The 7,667-nt window shown below is 34.4% G+C and overlaps 1 pseudogene; it reads left to right on the top strand.

Moving 5' to 3' along the window:
* Positions 1-1,047: 1,047 nt before the first annotated feature.
* Positions 1,048-1,174, top strand: LOC122080551 (annotated as a pseudogene).
* The last annotated feature ends 6,493 nt before the right edge of the window (positions 1,175-7,667 follow it).

Here is a 7,667-nt window from a genome sequence, read left to right as displayed (position 1 = left end):
GACCATATGTGAGTAGTTAAAACGGTAGCCAATGATTAGTGAGATGATGGTTCGTTCGGCTGCAGATCTAATGGGATGAGATCCGTTTTTAGTTCCTGACATGTGCAATTAATTGCAACTCCCTCCTTAATCTCTCGATGCACCATGCTGATGTCACCATGCTGATGTGGACAGTCAAGATTAGGGGAGAGAAGAAGAAACAATCTAAGAACTGGATACTCTCCTACACCACCCCGAGCCCTATGTGTTGTTCATCTCATAGGGCTCCTCCCTTCTCTATCTAATGATAATAATTCACGCAATAAAAAAAGATTGAAATCTTTTGATTATGAACTAATGAGGGAGCTAATGTTTTTCCAAGAATTCTCTAACCAACTTTCCTACAAGAAATCATTGCTCAGTGTATTGGAAGGCCTCTGAAAGGCTGAGTGTGTGAGTACACAAGTAGAAGATTTCAAATCTTGGTAATATTACGGTCCAAGGGTGTTAATTGGCTGGTTCGATCTGGTTTTTGATCAGGCTGAACTAATTTTGATATAGTTTAATCCAATTTGGTCCGTATTTTTATTATACAAGGTATTGAGCCATTTGGTCAGTCTGAATTTTTACCGATCTCCAAAAATTCCAATCATGGTCTTAGTAACTGGTATTGTATGGGCTGATTTGTAAATTTTACCATTTTTTTTTTATTTTTAATCTTTATTGGTATCAACTACCATGTGTCACTACTCACTACACCATTAGCTATACGTTCCACCGATTCAGATCAGTATCAATGGAGATCGATACACAATCAGATACCGATTACTAGATCCTAATCCCAACCAAAACCACCTAATGGGGGTTCAATTTCGATTCGATCCAATCAGTTCCAATCAATCCAACTGGTTTGGGTTGGATTTTGACTCCCCTATATTATACCCTCCGAAATGCAAAGATATCATTCATCCATGATTTTTTTTTTTTTTTTTTTTGGGGGGGTAACCTATTATTCATTCATGATAGAGATAGCGAAAGATGGTGATCAGGAAGGTCTGCGGCCTAAGCATGTCGGCCTTTGGCGGGGTCAATTGTAGTACTTGTTCTTGTCAGTTTAATATCTGATACATGGGTCATTTGACCCAATTTGCTTCATACTCTAGGAATTTGATCACAAAAGGGCCCCTCATCTTTCTCGCCAAATTGAAATCAAAATTAAGATACATACAAGTACTTGGTGAAACTAATTCATATCGTGGATAAATGATATGACCATTCTGATTGTTGGATAGAGAGTATAAAGTCTAGATTAGTCATGTGTCAAATTTTTCAGTCTTAGTCAATGAAATACCCCTTTTGTATTGACACACATCACGTGTATGTCAATACAAGTGTATTATATATGACTCTATACATTATTATGCAGTTTCATAACTTTAAGAAGGAGGAAGTAGATGGTTTAGATTAAATTAAAAAAGGAGGAAGAACAGGATTGTTTAAGTTTATCTTGTGATTTTGGAAACATCACCTTCTATTATACTTGGACAACTACCCATAAAAATATATTTATTTGGGTGCAACTTGTCACCAAAATGGTGAATTAAGAAGTTGTATTTTTTATTTTTTTTACTACCCCTCATCTTATTCCTAAAAATTATTTATTATAAAAAAAAAAAAAGATTTTAAAATTTATAGTTATTTAATGCACTACTTATGTAACTTCTGAATTTGCCACTTTGGTTACATAAGATTTTCCCCTTTTAAACTCACCGGCAGGCTTTTTATATTGAGCACAAATGTGCTATAGCTTCAATGCCGCATTCTTCGTGCAATGAGCCAACCCAAATTCAATTGAAAGCCTATTAGGTTTATGTGAGCTAGGGTCGGGCTCACTATCTTGGGCTAAGATAAGCCTAGGCCCAATCCACTAAACTTTAGGAAAGCTAAATTTTAGTGGATTAGGCCTGGGCTTACCTTGGCCTTACCTGTGGATATAACCCCATATATACTTACATTTGTATTTTGAACTTGTCCTCGTTATTTATATTATGTATATGTAGTATACTGTTATACATGAATTCTAAACATTTTTTTCTTTCTTCCATGCCAAGGGTTTAAGGCATTTCTGCTCCAAAACCTAGTAGATTCAAGACATTTAGGAAATTGAGAATACATTGAACCTCCCTACTGGCTTTTAATGACGGCCCCTTCGAAGACAGCCCATAACCCAAACACAGAATACAAACATCAATCCTCAACATGTTTAGCATGTCCTACTGAAATGATTAGTCTTTGCAGAGACAGTATTTGCTTCAATTTATGTAGCCAGTCTCCAAGTTGAGATCAGCTTGGGCAAATGGAAACACAATGTGGATCTCTTCCACATGAACTTAAGGTTTTCCCTTAAGCTTCTGTACACAAATGAAAATTTTGTTCCTAATAGTATTCCATTCATTTTCTCCCATTTTCTTCTCTCTTGTTCAAACTTTTTTGATTTTATGTTCAATTCAGATCACATGGGATGAACCCAAAGGGGGTAGCGCTCTTGATCAGCAACAAACTTGGTACGAGTCGTAAATTCGGAAGTCCTAAGTTTGACTCCCACTAGGCACACCTTGTGGCTACTCACACGGGGGTGTTTTGAAAGCAGTGAAGAAACATATGTGATGAATTAGAGAATCTCAGGCGAAAATACAAAATAGTACATCTAAAAATATTATTAAAAATGATAATAATTTATTGAGTGATTGTTACCAAAAAAAAAATCCCAGTTTGAAATTATTCTCTCTTATTCGATTTGAACCTAGATGAAACAAAACAACATCCAAATTACGTTACGCTGAGAGTTGAAGCGTGTATGATGTAACCATTGTCTTAATCCACATACCAATTAGAGCTGAAAAATCAAGCTTCAAAATTTTCACTCTTTTATTCAATTCAAACCTCCGTGGAACAAAACAACACCCATATTTCATTGTAGTGAGGAGTTTAAGTCAACTCTTAGCACCTACGATGTAGTCATTGTCTTAGTCCACATACCAACTAGAGCTGGAAAATCAAGGTCTTACCTTATGTCACAGCTTATGATGCATACTTGGTTACATTTAAGAAAATAATTTAAAAAATTTCAGAAGTTAAGGTTCTTCGAACAAATAACATAGAGGAGACGATCAACAAAGTGTGACAAAATGGCATTGAACGTTAAGGAGACAATAAGGTCATTTCAGATGCTAACTTACCTATCAATCGGCTTAGAGATAACTTTTTTTTTTTTCTTTGAAAAGATAAAAGGTATGCGCAGTGAGCAAGGACAAGGTGGGTCGTTGAGTGGGTGGGTGGTGACTTGTGAGACCCACATGGGAGAGATCCCCCCAGTGATGCTGATGATGCAGCCATGTTGGTCCGGACTCCGAACTGTAAAATGGGAGACTAGTGACAATCATTAGCAACAGGCGCCACATGATTGGACACCTACCCTCTCTCTCTCTCTCTCTCTCACTTCAGTTGTCACTTGACAGAGAATGAGCGAACAAATTCTTCCTGCACCTAATAAGGCTCAGAATTTCGGATATGCCCCTATTCACTTCTCATTATTGGGTCACCCGCTGGTGATTCTTTCCCTCAATTTCATGTATGGTTTTTGAAATTGGCATCGATCTCTAGACTTTCTACACTGATACCTAATCGATAATGATCATTGATTTTATAAAAAAAAATATATCGATCATTGGATAAGACACGGAAAAAGCATAACATGATTAAAATCTATGCTTGAGGGAAAAATTGACCAACACGATCAATCGATAAATTTCTAAGTTGATTGTAGTTGTCATCCATCATGGTAGAAGTCACAGGTTGATATTACTTTTATTTCAAAACTATTTAATACCTTATCTAATATGGTGAACTAAAACTATGATTTCATGTGCCAAAAAAAAAAAAAAGATTTACGTATAAGTAATTTGTAAAATTGTTTTTTTTTTTTAGTGTTATTATTTATAATGAAGTGTGATGCTTTGATGTTTATCATTTGATAAGACATAGATTACTTCTCATGATAGAAGACCATACATGCATTTAATAATAAATAAATATTTAATGACAAAATATATAAAAAAAAAGTGGTTCAAACTTTGAATTCCAGTTTTAATACAAATTTTAAAATATCATTAAATAAAAATAAATATAAAATGACATATTTTATTTTTTTTTAATTGTTTTCACTTCTTTTATCATTTTTAAACTAAGATTGTACCACAGAAATATTTGTTGACTCTTTAACCTTAAAATATTCCCATATACTTTCACATGGCAAATATTAAAACGAAAACTTAAAGTAATATGGCATATTCTTTTTTTTTTTGGGTAATTAATATGGCATATTCTCAATGTTTAATTACATCAGTATCCTTAGATACTCTTTCCCACAAAATGATTAGATCGGGTGATTTAACTTGGTCACCCGCTGGTGATGTCACCGCTTTCTTATTCAGAAGAAGCAAATCCACCGCAGGTCCTCCCATCCTCAGATAGTCAGATAGCTGCGAGGTGACAACACGAAAAGTCGAAGTAGCTTCTCTCCCCACTCCCTCTCTCTCTTACTCTTTTTCTTGTCGGACGTGCCACGTCATCTGTAGTCATTTTTTATTTTTTTTTATGAAAATCTGCAGTCAATCACCGTCCACGAAACTGCGCGCCGTACATATGTGGGTCCTACCCACTAGGGGTACCGGGTTGACGTGGCCGCGAAGCAATCAAAGCGAAAGGATTCCTGCCTCAAACTCAATCTCTCAGTGAAAGCACCATTTGTATTGCACTTAATTACGGAACTGCCATTCTACTTTGCAGTTTCGAATTTCCAGTATATCCTTTTCGCGCTCCCCATCTCATTTGTCGGGTCAAATATAACAGTATCAGCATACCTGTCGGATTCTAAGTGGTAACGACGGAACCGTCCTAACTCCCACTGGTCAGATCTTGTCAATTTGACACGTGGTGGGACCAATCGCTTGCTTAGTTGTGATTTCTCCCTATCCTAATTCTCACCGTCGGATATGGTAACCCATAATCTTCACGTGCTAAATTCTGACTGTGAAGACGGATATTTGAAAACAAATTTTCTTCCCCACTGATTGCCCCATGCAAAGAAGTCTTCATATTTAAAAAAAAAAAAAAAAAAATTTCAGGTTGTCTTTGGATAGATTCTTTTATACCATTTTTCACATATATATATATATATATATATACAATGAATTTGTATTTACTCCATCTTAGTTTGACCATGTGAGTAGCATATAGATTCGAGATTAGTGATATTATTTTTAACCTTTTACTGGAGTAGTGTGCAGATTCTTTCTTACATTACTCTTGTAAGAAATTCTAAAAATAAATTAGTGAAAAGTAGAACAATGATGGATTATTATTGATAGTTATATATTATGTTTAAAAAATATAAATAAGATCAATTGAGCCTGAATCCGATTATTGCTGATTGATTGGTCTAAAATATACTTTTAGGATTCAGGTCAATTTTGAATCGATTGAAATCGACTTTGTCAATTCCATTTCCTTGAACTTTGTTCTATGCATCCTAAACATTGGCTATTGTTTAAATAATAATAATAATAATAACTTAGGCTATATATTTGGTATGCAAGAAAAAATTAAAATTTTTTTGTAAAAAATGTGAGAAATTCACATAAAATCAATTCACTTTTCAAGGGTAGATTGTTTTTTGAATTTGAAGGGGTAGATTTATTGTGAAAACATCCACTGGTGCGGATGCGGCAAGCATCCAATGGCTAGAACCACATCGGGGCATGTGCTGATGTCGTCTCGACCGTCCAATGTTCGTTGCACCACTGCATCACCGCATCTACAGTAGACAATCATCACTCAAATTTACTATCAAAGCTGGTGAAAAAAAATTTGTATATTTTACTTTTTACCTTTTAGAATAGCACATTTTCCCTCCTCTCGAAAATGGTAAATATTATCATTTCACATAAATGAAAATAACTTGAACAATAAAAAATCCATTTTTAGTTTACATGGAAAACCCTTACTCACATTTGTTTAAAAAATATTAGAGAATACGACAACAGAGAAATTAAAAGAAGATTAAAACTTACTTACTACTCTGATGATAAGAAGTTGGACCAAACTTTTTATATTATTTTTCTGTCTTATCATGTGTTTATTAATTTTCTATTAATTTCTTGCCCCCCAAACATAACCCAAGTCGAAGGATCTAATCCGACCACAATATCTTAATCCATGAGAAGTTGATCCATCCGATTAGTAGGATCCACACTAGAGAATAGGGTCAGACAAGAAATCAACTCCACTAGATGGTCTAAACAAGTCTTAGCCATCAAACCTAAGGATTAATTAGTTGCTGGGAAGCACATACATAAAAGTCAAGTAAAAGGCTATTTTTTGGTCTAAAGAGGTCTGATGATGGACCACTAGAACATAAGGGTATTAGTGTGATTGATGGGGGAGAATTCTTCGCTTTAATTGGAGATTTGGAGGGTTTAGTTGAGGTTCTAATCTTGTTTGTTCTTTTCTTAACGAGGGATAAGCTATATAGTGTGGGTAATAAACGTCCATATGTGTCGGCCTTGGACTAGACAAGTTATATGGAATTGGTCCCACCTAATTAATAAAGTATGTGAAAGGCTTTGTGTGAGGGAAAGGCTATATTCAAGAATATTTGTTCTCATAGAGTTGTATCTTATCATTTCTCCACAAGCAACTAGAAAGTCATTAATTTAAAATTAATTAAATTATAGTTTTATACCGAAAAATAGGATGTAAGCATCCAATAACTCACAAAGTCGTAAAGTTATTTTCATACAAAAAAACGAGAGAGTAAGCATCCAATAACTCATAATTAATTAAATTAAAGGGAGAACTTTTCCATGACGGCAAGAGTGCAATTTTTCTTTTATATGTTTTTCTTTTGATGAAGATAATAGGTCATGGAATCCACCCGTGGGTTATCTAGATGGTTAGAACGAATTTGAGATTATGTAGATAGGTACATGATCTCATATTCAATTATCTATTTGTGTATCTGCAATTTAAATAGAGAACATGACGGTGGATTGTTGCACTAGAATCTCCGAATATTAGTCAAGTTGCACGTAAGTTGACCCAAACACCTTGATTAACAAAAAAGAAAAAAAGTTCACAAACCTTCATGTTAAAAAATGATATCTTTTCTAAAAGAGCTATTGGTGCGGCAAGTAAAAAAGAGGGAGTTCCTGTTGGAAAATGATTACTTTAAACTAATTTATACATAAATAGGAATAATAAAATATTGATTTTATAACACAAATAAAAAATAGTTAAATTAAGGGGAAGTATTTTATGTGGGGGGATGCAATTCCTGCACGTGCTCAAAGACTAATAAGAGTATACAAAGAAGTATCAACATAGACTTCATTTTCCATTTTATGTGGGGGTGGATTGATCATTTCATGCCTTAACGTGTATGGGCATAGGGGCACACTCCCCCACATAAAGAAGAGGAAGTAAGCATGTGAAAGTAATTATCTTAGACTAATTTCAAAATACAAATTGAATAAAAAAATAAAAAGGACAATAGCATAAAAAAAGATCAAGTAACTAAAGATTACATGGATTAGTTGAGTGCTATTAAAGACTTACCAAAAAAAAATTTA

Source organism: Macadamia integrifolia, chromosome 5, assembly GCF_013358625.1.
Source record: "Macadamia integrifolia cultivar HAES 741 chromosome 5, SCU_Mint_v3, whole genome shotgun sequence".
In the NCBI taxonomy this organism is placed as follows: Eukaryota; Viridiplantae; Streptophyta; class Magnoliopsida; order Proteales; family Proteaceae; genus Macadamia; species Macadamia integrifolia.
The sequence above is the reverse complement of the archived record's forward strand: the minus strand, read 5'-3'. Positions and strand labels throughout refer to the sequence as shown.